At 40.5% G+C, this 16,322-nt stretch overlaps 1 protein-coding gene across 1 annotated transcript in view; it reads left to right on the plus strand.

The window, feature by feature from the left end:
• The first annotated feature begins 351 nt into the window (after window positions 1-351).
• Window positions 352-16,322, plus strand: part of GLI2 (GLI family zinc finger 2) — a 253,069-nt gene continuing 237,098 nt past the window's right edge. The window contains exon 1 of the mRNA XM_084642885.1: window positions 352-708. The gene's annotated coding sequence lies outside the window, so the exon portion shown is untranslated. The remainder of the gene's footprint in view (window positions 709-16,322) is intronic.

Here is a 16,322-nt window from a genome sequence, read left to right on the forward strand (position 1 = left end):
TGAGGAGGAAATCAACCTGCCCAGTGCTAGGGAATCTGACAGGTTTCTTGCAGGGAATCCTAGCGACTTTTCCTCCTCCGCTGTGTTTCTCTACTCCAGTATGTGAGAAAGGCCCAGCCCATCTGGAGCAGCAAATGGTGCAATTCACTGGGGGAAGAGGGGGGGAGGATTAGAGTGAAAACAGATCCGGCACTGGATTTTGACTGTGGAGATCATCTGACTTGAGTTAACAAACCCCAATTTAAAAGAGTGGGAGAGAAAAGTTTGTTCCCCTCCCCCTTATTTTTTTAAACTTTCTTCTTGTGTCGGTGCTTGAAAGACAAAAGCTCCTCTCTCCTCCCCCCCTCCAGTCCTCCTAAACTTCAGCGTGTTTGTGTGTGTCGGTGTCCTACGCTGGGATGATGGATGGCAGAAGTGCAGAAACACGCCAGCAGCAGCAGCAGAGGCTCCTAACACTTTTTTAAACTCTCTCCCCTCCAAACTATCATCAATGAGACTCCTCGGAGGAAGAAGGGAAAAGAGCCAAGCTGCAGCCGGGATTTGTGGCGGCGGCGGCCGCAGCAGCAGCTTTTAAAAAAGGCACCAAAAGGAAGGACGTCTGGAAAGTCCCTCCCACGCCCCCCCAAGTTTATGATGGGGGGCTGAATGAGCAGCCCTGCTCCGGAGCAGCTGCTGGCACAGTGAAAACTTCCCGGGTTCTCTCTTTGGGTAAAGTTTATTTTTGATGATTATCCCTTTCTCTTTGGGGTGCCTGTGTTTGGAGAGGGAGATTGAGGAGGGGGCTGGGAAGTAGGGACGAAATTTCCCTCAACTGCGCCGGATCATGCTTCCCTAGCACAGAGGGAGAGTCCCCTGCTGCCAGTGTTAGGCGCTGCACTTTGCCAGCAGGTAAGTGGCACGGGCTCTCCTGCGCTGGTTCCTGGCGGGGGCGGGGGGGGGGGAGACGTTTTATCTCAGCAACTTTGGGCAGCGGGTTTTTCTGCTGTTGTGCTTGGCTCACTTTCCTGCTTGTTTCCATCGCCGAGCTGGGGAGGACTGAGCACGAGGGTGCGGGATCCCGATCGCAGCCGGAGCGGAGCCTGAAACTGACCAGAGTCGTGGTCGTGTTGCGCCGTGATAATTACACCCCTGCCTTGGCCAGACTGGAACCCCGGGGTCGCCTGATTCCGCGGGAGATCCCGGCAGTTCCGGGTGTTTTCCGACCCCTCATCTCCAGCCCGCCGAGGTGTAGATTGCTCGGGGGAGACCTTTGCTGCGAGAGTCTCCTTCCTTTCCCCCCACCTCGCTCCTGCAAAGCTGCTTAGATGGAGCCTGAGGGGAGAGGGGGGTGCAGCCCGCTGCTTGCCTGTCCTCCGTCCGTGGATGGGATTGTTGCATGCATCTTACTGTGGGGTGTCCCCACCCCTATTTTGGGGGTGCAGTGCTGCTGGAAGGGTACAGTAGTAATACTGGCAGAGTGATTTCTACTGGATGGAGTGAGGACCGGTGCTTGAGAGACAGTCACTTCCCTGCAAGTTCTGCCCAGTGCTGCACCCAGGCTGTGCCGAGACCTGCCTGTTTTCCTGTTGAAGGTAGCTTTGCTCCCCAAAGTGATCAGTGGGTTTACTACTGTATTTTAAGTGTCCCCCCCCTGTCTTTTTCTCTCCCCCCCCCCCCGGGAGGAGCAATCTTTCAGCAAGTATATTTGCTGAGGAATTTCAAAAATCCACTGCTGCAACTTGATCCCTGTGTGATGAGGAGCGGCTTGGGGAGAGCTGGGCGCCAATCCTATTAAGGATTTAGAGAGCTGAGAGTTTTCCCCTGGACTCAGTGGCTTTAAAACAATCGGGGTGATCGGCTCATCTAGATGCCTTTTCTGCCTCAATTGCTGTCATTTCCTAGGAAACCTGATTTTTCCAGCCCAGGAGATTAGGATGATTTTTCAATAAATAAAATAAGATACTGTTCAGAGTTTGCCTACAATAGACTCTGTAACTTTCACTCTCACCATGAGGTGTGTGTCCAGCTAGGAACAGAGTGCCAGCCCAGTTAAAGGATTTTCCAGTTGTTCACATACTACTTGATCACAAACTTGGAAAGAGGGATTATTCAGAAAGTTTTGTGGGCCAAGATTAAGTATCTATCCCACAACTCTTTTTACAGAGGGCAAAGCTCTATTTTATCTATCGTGTATATGTTCATGTATGTATACACACATTGTAACATTGCAAAATTTGAAAATGTACTAGTACAGCCCCCCACCTCCAATCTACTAAACCATCTTTTATCACATTGTTGATGGGGAAAAAATAAAATAGTAATGATCCATGCAAAAAAACAAAACAAAAAAACCTAGCCCTGGGCTAGTGAGCAAGTACATTTTAAAAGGCTATTTTATGTGTATATTTTGGTGTGTGTGTGTGTGTGTACACGTGTGTATATGTATATGGGTGTGTGTATGTGTATATATAATCAATGATATATAACTGAACACAGTCTTAACTATGGAGTTACTACCACATCTGTGTGTGTGCCATGCATGTCTAATCTGTTTAGATTTCTCTATTTTTGATACAATTAAGCATACACCCTCCTTTACACATATTGAAACAAACATTTTTATTGGGTTGTGATGAAGTTTATATCTTGTTAGAGCTTAACGGCTATAGACAAAAGGAGCAGTTGTAAAACTTTTTTTTTTTTTTGCAATTGAGGCTCTTGGGATGTACAAGAATTTGAAAGTAAACGTTTCACAAGCATGCTGCATAAAATAGCATTTAAACAAATATTGTATTGGCATGCACTGTGGAGCTAGTGCCAAGAAAGTAAAGTAAATAAACCATGAAATCCAAAATATACAGATGTGGAATAGACTGATTTGTTATAAGACTTACCAATTTGATCTGTTTGTTCTAGCTACCTTACATTTTTTAAAAAGATTTTTTTTAGGTTACTAAAACTAATTCGTATAACTTTGCTAGGGGAAAACCAGAGAATTCTGCCTACATTTTACATTTACCTGGGAAAGGAAATCCTGATAAGTTATCATTTACACTACTTTATTGTTTGAAATGCATGGTAATTATTGTATATAGCCTGTACCCTTGTTGAATTGGTTTGATTCAACTTTTCTGAAGTGTGGATATGGTAATTTGCATTTGGGGTGGAATTCCAGGAAATTTTGACACCTGTCAAACTTTAATTTTACTAAAAAGTAGCATATTGCATGTAATTAAAAATCTGATACATTTTTAAAACAAGAATTAAACTCAACAGGATTTCTTTAGTACAGTTAGGTTTTTGAAACTTGTCATACTTTGATCAGATGACCTAGCCAGAATACCAAAAAGTGCACAATCAGATCAAATAAAATTGAACTATATTTCTATGGATCCCTGTCTATCCAACCTTGTCTTGTATGTTTGTAAAAGAGCTAATCTTTAAAGAAAGGTGAGGTAAGATTCACTTGATCTTGATTGTTGTTATTGTCTTAAGTATGTGACTTTGAAGTGCCCAGAAATGCAATGGCTGTTCTTCAGAAAACCCAACAGATCTTGAGGATTGTTTCCAACTTCCTTTCAATGTCTTTTTTTCAGTGTGTCAAAGGGGATGTATACAGGTGGACAAATATTGTTTCTATTTGTATTAGCTCATTAATTTAAAAAAAATAGAGAATCGAGTCCAAATTTTCTCTGATAAACTGGAGTTGCAGTTACTTCAGATTATATGTGTATAAATGAAAACAGAACTTGATCCTACCTCTCTAGTACAAAATGTAGATTTTCATGCCACCTTAAATTTAAAAAAAATGGGTAGTGTTGTTTCTTTCACCATGAAATTATATAAATGATCACATTTTTGGATGAGATTTGAAAAGCAATTGAAATGTTCATGGTAAAAGACATGTATTGTTTTGCTGTTTTCCTTATTCTGGGGGTTACCTTAAAACTGAACCAGGTCTTTTCCTTACAGTGTCTTGCTAATGTCACCATACAGAAAGGACTACTTACTGTATGATGGTTTTGGAATTACGTCTGGGAGACTATCAGTGATTTAAAGATGACAATTTTTTTTCCTGGTCCTGATAGTTTACTTGGTGTTTTTAAAGCAGCTTTCAAACACTTGATTTATTGTTTTGGGACAAGGTAGCACATCAAAATAACAACACCAGGATGATCTCAGTTCTTAACTTTAAAGTAGAAACCCAGTTGACTGCCTCTCCCTATTTTTGGCCTACTGTAAGCCAGTTGTTTGTACTGCAATCTGAAAGATACACACATACGCTGTGCTTTTTGTACTCTGAGAAGTGCTCTGTTCACAAGTTTCCAAGTGCAGATTAGTGAAGATAGTGGATTCAGTAAACAGTCATCAAAATCTATATGTATTTGTGCAGCAAACACCTATCCATTGCTTCACCACAAAGAATCCACTTAATAATCTGGTTGAGGATTCTAAGTCAGTGAGTTTTTAAAAGAGGCTACTTTGGAACATTAGATGTGACTATAGCATCAAACTAATTAGTTGCCACTCCAAACCATAGCTTTCAGGGCTTCACAGAAATTTGATATTTGCACTTTTCACTCCCAGTTTAGTCAGCTCATACAATAGTCTGCATTTCTACTGATGGAGAAGATTCCAAAGCATTGGTTGAAAACTGCACAACTGCTTTATAACTTGTGTAAGTATTCTAAAGAATTGTAGCAAAAATTGACCGGTAATCAATATCTTACAGCTACTTCTGCTACATTCCCAGTGCCACCTAAAAATAAATATTCAGTAATTATGAGGGATAATACAACAAAATAAAACCAGCGTGAATGATTTCCAGTACAAGAAGACATTGTGTTGGGAAGCAAGCAATACTCACATACATACGTAAAAGTGTGCGTGTAATATCAAATAAGAGAGACATAGCATTAGATCATGTAAACAGCTGATCAGAAATAGTTAATATGTTCCTTTCTGAAATCCATTGAGAAATCATATATCTGAGATAGGTACAATAAGAAATTATATCTTCCATACTAAGCTTGATGAGGGAGGAAGAAATTATTTAGGCTGTCCACTAGTGTATGTGTCCACTAGTTTTGGGTGTGCACTTTGAGATATCTAGGACCTGATTTTCAGAAGTTCTACACAGCAAGAACTTCAGTAGGATTTATGGTTGCTCAGCCCCACTGAAAATTGGGCCCTAGATGTTCTCAAACTGGATACCGAAAATCAGGGCATTTTTGAAAATAGGGGCCTTAGTTTCTTGTTCAAAGCTTGATGGTAATCAGTGCGAGCCTTGTCCTGTTGATAAATTTTTTCATGTCTCAAATCTTTTTGAGACTGTCACCTTTAAGTAGATTATAAATATCCAGAAAGAATGAAATTAGAATTTTAGGTTCCAGAATTTATTATTGTTATTTTATTTCTTCTACCTTCTAAGCGGTTATTCTCATTCGAAAGAAGTTTAGCAGCTTTATCCTGACTCAAGACTTTTCTTTTTGTATCTGCAGGAGAGAAAAAATTTAATTTTGTGAAATTGCAAGAGTAAGCTTTAAGCTGTCTTTGACATTTTGGTTTAACTTGAATAGGTTAATGGTTTTTTTTTTTTTTTTTTTTAAAGAAAACAAGTTGGTGGGAAGTGTGTTTTAACTGTGAGTACCCGATTTCAGCCATTAGCATAAGAAAAAAAGTTTTAGTGCATTTACTATTGTATTGAATGAAGAGTTCCAACAGTCAGGGAAAAGAAAGTGAAAGGCTGTAAAGAAATGATGGTCTATTCAGATTATTCAGCAGCCCAAAGCTCTGGTCATCTGCCTCTGAAATCTGTGATCGGGATATCACTTTTATCTTCCTGTGCCTTTCTCTTGCCTTTTTCACACGTTCACTTTTGTCAAGGTTTATTGATCACGTTTTCTTCTCTGCAAATCTGTGGAAAATTTAATGAACCAAAAACAACAGTGAAAAAAAAGGAACTTTTTATTCATTAGCGCTAGATTGAATTTTTTTCTTTAGCCTGTATCCCCTTGCCTCCCATGTGTGTGATTGTGTAACTGTAGTACTTACAGTAGATACAGTTGAAATGGCTGCATTAGTAATTCTGTTCCAGGGAAAAGTTTATTTAATATGTGTGACCTAGTACTAAGTACAATTCCAATCACTTCTCTCTCTCTCTCTCTCTGTTGTTGTTATTACTTTTCTGAGTTAAAGATTCTTGACTGTGTTGCTTATAGAGTTAAATATGATAAAGTGTGTATTCTGGAAAGTATTTACCTTTGCTAGAATTAAACCTGTTTGCTATCTGGTAATTAAACCAAAATTTAAATGATTGCAGATTACTAGTAGTTATTTACAACCCTGATTGTTTTGGTGCCATGATCTTTGTTCATTACACATCTGCTTTACTACTGTGCTGCCCTAGAGCACTTTGTGATGCAAATGTTTTTGTTAACTTACAAATAGTTTCTGTATCTAGACCATCTCAGGTGACATAGTTAAAGCTCTTCTTCTCTCCCAGCTGCAATGAAAAAGCTCTAATTAAATGTGGCTTCCAGTATGATTAAGTTTTGCTGACATTTTCCATGCAGCAATTTACCTTTATGGAATCTGTTGAACTATGGCTCTTTTCGATCCTGTCATTGGGTGTGGGGGAGGAAATTTAGCAATGCACTTTTTAACATTCATTTTGTTTCTGCAGCTTGTAAGTGTAGGAAAATAAATGAAAATGGAGGTGCAAAGGTGTTAAAGATATTTCTTTGCTATCCATTGAGAGTTTCACTGTTACTTTTTAGTCTGAATGAAATACTAAAGTGCAAAACCTAAAGGGAGGAAAATTATAATGTTCTGCAGAATGATCCAAAACATTTCAGTAATATTCCTGTAAGTTGTCATGCTTTGGACCATTACAGCAGTACTATGTGTAAGGGATGGGTTAACCGCTGGTGTAGGGCAAATGTCCCTAGGTATACCATAATTGTATTTTGAGATATCTGTGGTTGCACGTGTTTCATACACTTCAATGTTTGTATTCATTATAGGAATACACTCCTGTGGTTTATACTTCCACCTCGTCTATTCAAAGGATTTTCTACCCTGCAGGGTGAAATTCCATTGAGTAACACTGGGTTCCTACTTAGAAAAAGTAAAAACACTCCTTTCCTCCATGAAAGGTGGAATTTTAAGGATCCAAGACTGCGCTACTTGCAAATAAACAATGTGAACCCAGCGAAGCCTGTGCAGAATAACATGCCTTTACCTTACTGCTGTACAACTAACTAAAACCTGTGTGAATTCAGAGCTCTGTTCAGTTGGAAGCTGAAGTATATTACCCATTACTCCAATTCCTTTAATGTTGGCAGGACAATTTCCATTTTAAGAATGCTATGAACAGCTCATCTGAACAAATAGTTGTTGTTTTTTTGGGGAGGAGAGGGGAGAGTTCTCAGTGTGATGCTGTAACATTGTAACATTGTATTTTATAATTATCACCATCACAATTTTGAATGCTCATTTACTGAAAGTTAAATACAACTTTATTTTTTACCCCACGCGTATAGAGCAAGGATGTTAAATTATATTGCGAGTGGGTGACCTGAAAGTTGTCTATCAATTCCAACTTTATTAGATACTTAATTTTAAGTAGTGTGATGCAGTTATTACTATTAACTGAAAAACCCTTTAAATAGCCAGTCACTTTTTTTCAACTTCATGAAAAGAAGCATCTTTAGCTAAAATTAGATTATATTTCCCCCCCACCCCCCTTTATATTGATCTGTAGGGTCCTATTAGAGCCCCTTTTTATCAGCCCTTCTTAAAAGAAAGATTTGATGATTACTGTGGTGTTAAAAGAGCATCAGTTCCAAAGACCAAGATAGGTCCTTTTCAGAGCGATCCTTAGCAATGCCTCTTTGTGTGGTGGACAATGCAATAAGTCAGACAGGACTTTTTGAGCCACATCTATAAGGAACTGTAAGGGCCACTGAAGTACACTTGTGTTAAGTTGAATTGATTGAAATTTAATGGCTGTTAGTGGCTATGAATGGTAATGATTTTCTAGTATCTTTATCATGCTTGACATTAATAACAGGAGAGTGTGTATGTGTGAAGCCAGTGTGTTACTCATTTTTAAAGATGCTTTCTCCCACCCCTCTTTCCCATAATTTAGTTGTTTTGATGCTTTAAAAAAAATCTCCGGCCTCAAAGAGCATGTACATCTTGTCAACATAATTCTGTGCTCGTGATTTTTATTTTTTCCAATTCCGACATAAATCAGACTACAATATAACGAGTGTGATGAATTTGTTTTACATGCCATCATGAATTAATGTTATGCAAATGGAAGCTTTACAGGTACTGTGATTTACTTAATAATTGCAAGTTCTAATATTTAAGCACATTCATTATGTCTAAGTTTTTTAAAAGTACATATTTTAAAATGTGAAATGTGAGATTTGTGTGCATTTGCTGTGTAAGCACATCTTGAGGGCTAAGAAAGAATCAATCAGCGTTTGCTTTGGGCATCTTTTTCCTCTAGATGCTACAGAGACATTTCAAACAGAATAATCAAATATTTGTGTATATGGGGGGTGGGGGGTGGGAAGGGGGCGGAGAAAGGTATTGGTGAGGAAATGAGGCTTTAAAGTCTATGAAGTAGTAGAAAACTGCAAAAACCAAGTCAGTTGGCCTTTTTAAAAAAAAAGAAAAAAAGGTCTGCACAATGGGTTTTACTATGCAAAGTATCCTTTATTTCATTCCTAAATCTGCACTGAGAGCTGTTCTGGGGGACTGCAGTCTCTAACCGTACATTCAGAACAATCTGAAGAATTGGTGAGAGCTATAGGCGTTCTGGGTCAAAGGTGAATGTGAATGTGATCACAGGGTTTTCAGTCTTTGATATAATTTTTAGAATGCTTCTCAAAGGCTAAGGACAAGGGAGAAGAAGTCTGACACATAAATATATCTTGACTCTCTGAAGATAAGAATATATTTTGACTTTATTTCTCAAAAAATTGAGGTCACTCTGATCTGATGACAGACTGAAAGCCCATCAGTCAATTTTTTTCAAATAAACAGACATGAGGTAATTCTGTTTGATACATTGTGTGCGTACAGGTAGTGACAATATGTTTAGGTTCTGAAGTTTGTGGCCCAGGTGTCAAGGTTTAGAGCAAATGTCTGGGCTTCATTGCCCAGGTAGTATGAATCCCATTGAATTAACAAATTCAAAAGTAAGCATTTCTGAGCAGTATTCAACCATACTGTGTATTTGTCTGTGGATCCTGGAGCTTTTAGTCATGTGACTAGACCCTGAGTAGAATCTGGCTATCGTCCATTGTTCCCAGGCAAATCCATAGGAGTATTGACAGGACAGCAGGATTTCACCTGATGTGCAGTAGTTTGAAGGACTGTTTATGCAGTTATGTGTCTCTTTTTAATATATGGGAAAAATTCACCCTGGTACTCCACTCAAAATAGGAGATAAGTGGTACGTGGGCCTTGTAAAGTGCCCTTTGTAGAGGGGTGAATTCCCCCATGTGCACAGTGGTCAGGCTAATCATCTTGTTTTGGGAATCACAGCTTTGGTATTTCCTGACTAGTGCTGGTTGGAAAATTTTGGCAGAACCATATTATGTTGAAATATGCGGTTCCACTTCCATCAAAATCAAAATGCTTCAAGAATTCAGGCTGAGATTGACAGAATTTGATTTTGGAAGAAAACTGGTGGAAAAAGCCCTGAGGAGTTTGAAAAATGGAACTGAATGAAATTTTTAGATATATTGTTTTGAAGTGACTTTTTCATTTTGAAAGGTTTTACCTTTGCATTTTAATACCAAATTAAAAAGTGAAAGTCAAAATGAACTGTTTTAATGCATTTCTCCCCCCTTACATGGGAAATTTAAAAGTTTTTGTTTTCTGCTCTGTTTTGGAATATAACCAAATTCCAAAATCCTCCATGAAACAGAACTTCTGTTCTCCTCACAGCTCTATTCCTGAATATTTCTGTATTTTGAGCATTAATATTGCATAAAGTTGACAACGTGAAGTACTTAGCTGAATCAGGGCCATAATCATAAGCATAGTTTGACTTTTATATTTGGGGGGGGGCAGCTCCCGTCAGGCCAAGGAGGCCACATGGGGGGTGCAAATTCTGCACCTGCCTGAGGCTTGAAGTTTGTGGGGGCAATGCCCCCCGGCCCCCAACCTATGGCCATAATAAATGTATTAGTCTTTCATTTCCTTGTGTGTGCAAGGTTTTTTAAGAAAAGAGAGTGGAGAGAACCTTCGTTACATCTTGGTTCCACTGTCTCAAGGACTCCTTAAGGCACCACTTTGTTCCTTAGAATATATTCTGATTGTTTCTTCTAGTCAAAGCAAAATTCTTGACACTTGTACATTTACTCCTAGAGCTGTGATGGTGTTTTGGAATATGTGATAACATCATTCTGCTAAATTCAGTGCCTCCGATAGTGGGACCAGAATTCCCACTTTGGGACTAGTGGATATTATGTGGTGGTAGGGGGATGGCGGTGGAGGCTGATTCCTGGAGGATTTGGCAGCTTGTAGAAGGAGGATTGTAATGAAAGGAGGGAACATTAGCAGTCAGGAGAGACTTGGGCAGTAATAATAAAATAGGACCATGCCACTCAAGATTAGTTATCTGTACCTCCCTCTTTTCAAATGATACATGAAGAAGCACAGAAGGTTGGATGGTTTTTCCAACAGTCATCCCTTTCCTCTGGTATCTCTCAGACTTGTGTGCTTAGGATATAAATATGTAGAGTATATGAAATCTGCGTAGTATGCACAGTCTGATGATCTCATGCTCCAAAAATCACTTTAAGGGAGGGAGAACTGCCAGGGGGCAGGATAAAATGGATCTAATGACCAAAGCCCATTTGGCTTCCTCTTTTCCTTGTTCTCATATGTACAGCCTTCCAGACTGAATGGACCTGCCAGTGTCACACAGGCCTGTCCTCCATCCATTGAAGGCGGGCTAAACTTCAGTTCTGTGTGGCTCACTATGTGTGGATCTTTTGAACGAGACCCTAAGAATCACAGTCTTGTGTGAATATGAAATGTCCAAGATGCTTTTTGTGAAAGCAGGAGTTTATCCCGGCTGTCTTAATCATTAGTTCCCTTCTCCTACCGAGTGTGGTGTTGTGTGTGATTGGCTGCCACCCTAGAGATGACTGCAGTTTAGTGACCCTGTAATGAATACAGGGCTATTTCTTCTCTTGTTATATGTTAGATGCTAAGATGCAGGCTGTGTTTCCTATTAGCCAAACAGCATACCTTCTGGGTGTACTAAATCACCCCTACCTAAGAACAGTTGTGTAACTTACTGTGTAGGCTGGACTGCTGAACCAGCGGTGCCGAGGTTCAAACAAAGTGCAATGCTGCAGGTGCTGTTTTATAGGCTGGTTGCTTTAAAATGTCACACCTTTCCGTCTCTACTATTTCACCAGCTAATATGAGCTAATGGAATTTAGGCATCATATGTTCCTCCCTCTTTCCCTGGAGGTTACACGTTTCTTAGCACCCTTGAGCATGAGTTTTAAGGTCACCAGTGGCATTTTTAGGTCACAAAACTGCAGAGTGCCCTGTCTTCGAGCCAGGTAATGAAATGACTAATTAGTTCTCATATCACTGTGGTTATCTTATCTTTTTCTCTCCACTTGGTTCAGTTCTGAAATAGCATGAAGCCTGGTTGGGGGAAATGTTTGAGAATTATTTCATTTGAAACTTAGAGATAGCTGTGCTCTGGGGTCTCCAGATGAGAAGTACTTTGCACTTACAGTTCATTTCACCTGTGGCTTTCAAAACATCAATCATAATATGTTCTCATAGTTAAAAATAGAACTCATATCAGTATCCTCATAAAACTGTTATAATAATGTTTCAAAACACTTCAGCATACAATGGTAATATTATGGTTTAGGTTGGGTTATTAATGGAGGATTTTTTAAATAAGAGCAAAGGTCTCTTTAGTGTACATATATATATCTGTGTAAAGATAAACTGCAATTGAACTGTCCCTTTAAACCTTCAGAACTAGACACTTTGGACAATGCAGATCTCTGGGTGTATCAAAGCTACATTAACCTATTTTAGTTTTCACTTTTCTCAGGTGTGCTGGCATCTGCTCGTGACAGATGCTTTGTGATAAAGCTGTCAGATCAGCGTGCCTTTGGAGATACCAGCACTCCATGCTGGTACTTGCAGAGTGCCGTATCCAAATATTCTTTAATTGTCTTATTAAGTAGGGAATTAAGCTCTGCACTTTGACTGTTTTGGTGCCAGTGGCTCTTATTGCAGGCTTTGGCATGGCACCATTCTTCTTCTTCTTTTTTTTCTTTTAAGATCCAATGTTGTTTTAATTATGTGGAAATTGAGCTGGAGCATAAAATCTGATGAGAACAATGACTACTTTGGTATACGGTATGTACACTCAGATTTTATGTCCTTTTCTTCAGAATATTATGTGGGGTTTTCAGTTCTAATGCTTGTGATGATTTAAGAAATAAAAAGCAGAAATCCTTACTGTTGCCAGACCACAGGCTCCTTAGCGCCAGACTTAGAGACGAGCTTCACATGTTGTACATTTTAAAAGCATACCATGTGTTATTCTTTAGCTAGCTCACCCCCCCCCACCCCGCTATATAATCTCTTCCCCGGCCAATCTAACAGATTATCTTTAATTAAATAAACTTGTCTCTTACTCTGTTTCCGTGCTGTCATGGGATAGTGGCAGCAATTGCAGTATTCTATACCTATCTCCTGATCTGAAGCCATCTGCCCAGTTAAGGGTCTAAACTCACAGAAGAGATTGGAACCTGCCCTAATGTAACGGTGTCTCTTCTGCTTTAAATCAAGATTGCTTGATATTGCTATTTAGTCCTATGTTGTGCATTAGGATCAAAAGCTCACAAGTGGCTAAACATATGTTTAGAACTTTTTCTCAGGGGATGTAACATGTTTCAGTTTATAACTGGGTTAGTTGCAATCCATGAGTCTAAAATGGAGACTCTTTGCCATTGGAATAGTTCAGGGAGAATACTGGCATCTTGAGAAAACACCTAGTTATTGTCCACAAGGTTAAGCTGTTTATTGTGTAGCCACAAAAAATAAACAAATTAATCTGGAACAGTTGGCTTTTTCCTGACATGAGAGCTGTTCCAAGGGCATGTAGCTATAAAACATTCTTTGAAACAACCTCCTTTCCATCTTGTACAACTTGCAGTAAGGCACAGCTTCTCACTGTAAGCCAGGCTCCATTAGGTATTATAGACCAAAGTTCATATTCTGACCCCTGCTCTGGCCTCTGTGTAGTATTCTGGCAGCCTATGGGGCCTGCAACAGCCCAAGGGAGAATTCTCCCACCACAGGAGCTGTGTATGACTGGTCCATTGCCCCCTTCATGGCCTATGGTTTGGGGGGGTGCCAGGCACAGGAGGAGGGTGTGTGTGATAAAGTTCACTCACCAGAGTGGTGCCTCCTGCTGGCCATCTGGGGGTTTAGCTCCCTCAGCCAGCGCTCCCTCTCCTGGTGGTGCCTCTCCCACTGTCTTCTCTGTCTACAGCCCTGTCTCAACCCAGGAACCGCAGCGTCCTTTTCATGACTCTGCCCCCCAGCCGTGTCACCATCTGTATTTTCCCCCTTCTGAGGAGAAAGTATCTCAGTCCAAATAGTCCAGCCACTTCCCCAGTGGAAAGTGTGTGTATGGGGGGAACCTGGACCCAAACACTACTCTGGGTCCCAACCTAGGGGCCCTGTCAATAGCAGCCTCCTGTTGCCTCTCCTTAACTTCTCCACCAGTGCTGTTTCAATTGTCTGGGCCACTTCTCCATGGCCCAAGCACTTTCTTCCCCGGGTCTCCAGACACCATGTTCCAGCAGCCAGCCAGGAGATCCCTCTTGCTCCCCCGGTCCCTGCCAGAAACTGCTCTGTCCAAGGTGCTGCCTTCCTGAAGTCCCCTAGGAACACAGTCCTCTCTCCTTGCCCTCCCGCGGCAACTAACCCTGCTCTGAGCTGCAGCCCCTTTTAGGTAAGCCCTCTGGGCCCTGATTGACTGCTATGTGCAGCCTCTCCCTGCGCTGCCTCCTTAGGCTGCTTTTAACTTCTCCCTTTACAGTGTGGGATGAACTCCCCATCACAAGGTGGCCATAGTGGACTAGCACTGCGGATGTTCCGGACTGCCAAGAAAGCCTTCCCAAGGCTACTATAAGTTAGAGCAGTCTGCATAGACTAACTCATGCTCGAGGGCTGTTCCAGTCCCTAGCACAGGCAGAATCCAGGTGGTGTAAAGGTGGCTTAAAGTGCTGTCAGGTTTGTGATGGCCACAAGGGAAGTACTTCATCTTTTGTTGGTCAAGGTTGTCTTCATGTCCCATCAGTGGGCAGGGTACCAGCTATTCTTAATGGAAACTACAATAGAAGTCTCTCAAGAAAAGATTGCTTGATACTGATATCTGTACCAGGCTTCCTTTTTCAGAAAACCTTGATGAGAAAATTGTGGCAGGACAACTGTGAAGGAATATGGACTTCTCAGACTTCCTTAATTTTAGTCAGTCAGGTTTTAGGCTCAGGTGTGGTCCCAGAAAATGTGCTGTTAGTGTTGGTTGAGTATCAGTTTCTGCAATGAATGAGAATAAAGTCTCAATGATGATTCATTTAATGCTGTTGTCTGCCTTTGATATTATGGATCATGGTGTATTGTGAGATGTCTGCTGTCCCTCGCAGGAGTGGCTCTGCCTCTTTCTTTGAGAAGTCCCAGAGGAGGAATTTCCCTAAACTGCTGTCTATCCCAAGAACTCTTTTATGGTGGAATGCCACAGGCTACTACTGTTTTCTCACCACTGCTGTACAATGTATAGATCAGGCCCCTAGGAGGGTTATAAGGACATGGGTTCAGTGGTACAGTACTAATGGTACCTAGCTCTGCATCGCTAACATGGCTGGTACACTGGAATGGATGACCCAATAGCTGCACATGGTTGGGGCTTGCAGGATGGCAAGCTAGCTCAGACTCTACTGGAAAATCTCATATTATATGTTTGCCCAATCAAGGGAGCACGGCTGCTGTTTGTAACACTGGTTCATAATTTAGGGGTCTTGTTAGATACTTGGCTACTCAAGTAGGAGCTGTGGCCAAGAACTCTTTTTTTCTGTCATTGTCTGTATGACTGTTTCTTTCTAATGTGCACCTTGCTACAATTATTCATGCCTTTCATCACCTTTTGACTAGGTTGCTCTTCTGTGCTCTAGATGGGACTTTCAGAAGCTGATTCTAGTGAAGAATGTTGGTGACCACTTACCAGCAGTGTGTCATACAGATACATAGACTAGTGCTCTTCAGTCTGCACTGGCTACTTATAAACTTCTGGGTGTAGTTTAAGGTATTGCTTTTTAATCCAGAAGTCTTTAAATGATTTGGAAACTAAGTACCGAGGATGCATATCCCTTCCTGTATGATCCCACGACCTTTGTGTTCAGTGGAGATGGTGGAGCTGGATATCTCTGGTTTATAAATGAGTGTGCTTCTGATAGCTTATTTTCCAGGAGGGTTCTTTGAATTCACTTTCCCCTGCTCTCCCTTGATCTGACAGAGCCAAGGTTTGTTCACCTGGGTCCTCTATGAAGCTCATATATTCTTTTAGGTGTCTTGAGGGACACAGATGTGTCATGGCTATGGTTGTTGATGATGGTGAATGGTGATTGTTATGCTGACCAGTATTACTGTAGTATTGTATGGGAAGTTCAATAGGTGTTCTTATTCTTTGGTGTGTTTTTTCCTGTCAAGTGCTAAAAGAAAACAAATAAACAGAAGGGTAAAGGATGTGAATATTTGGTTGATTTGAGAAAAATGGATTTAAGACACCTGCCTAGATTAAGTTTACATACCCAGGGTTACCTTTCAACTTCAGAATGTGTTCTGTGGAAAAAATATGGAGCAGGACTTCATACAGGATATTGTAATCATTCATGTCACATAAGTATTCCAGACCTCCCTACTGTCATAGGCCAGACAAGTATTGAATTAGCATTTGGATTTTTTCTGTTAATTTTGTAGCTCCATGAGTGAATCAGCATTAATACAGCAGGGCAAAGACCAAGATTTGCGATATGTCATGTTATACATCCAACTGAAATTATATAAATGCTTAGATGGTTTTATTTTTCTCTTTTACTTAAAAATTTGGAACTCTTTTTAAAAATACTTTTGTTTTAACAAAAAAAAAGGAAATTATTCAAGTTTTGAAGTCGTTTCATGGCTAACTGGAAAATAGTGTGTTTGCTCCTATTTGAAGTCAATGATGATAACTTATATTCTGATGCCATCATCATGATCAGGCCCAG

This window comes from Lepidochelys olivacea (assembly GCF_965140295.1).
Source record: "Lepidochelys olivacea isolate rLepOli2 genome assembly, chromosome: 11".
NCBI classification, from domain to species: Eukaryota; Metazoa; Chordata; order Testudines; family Cheloniidae; genus Lepidochelys; species Lepidochelys olivacea.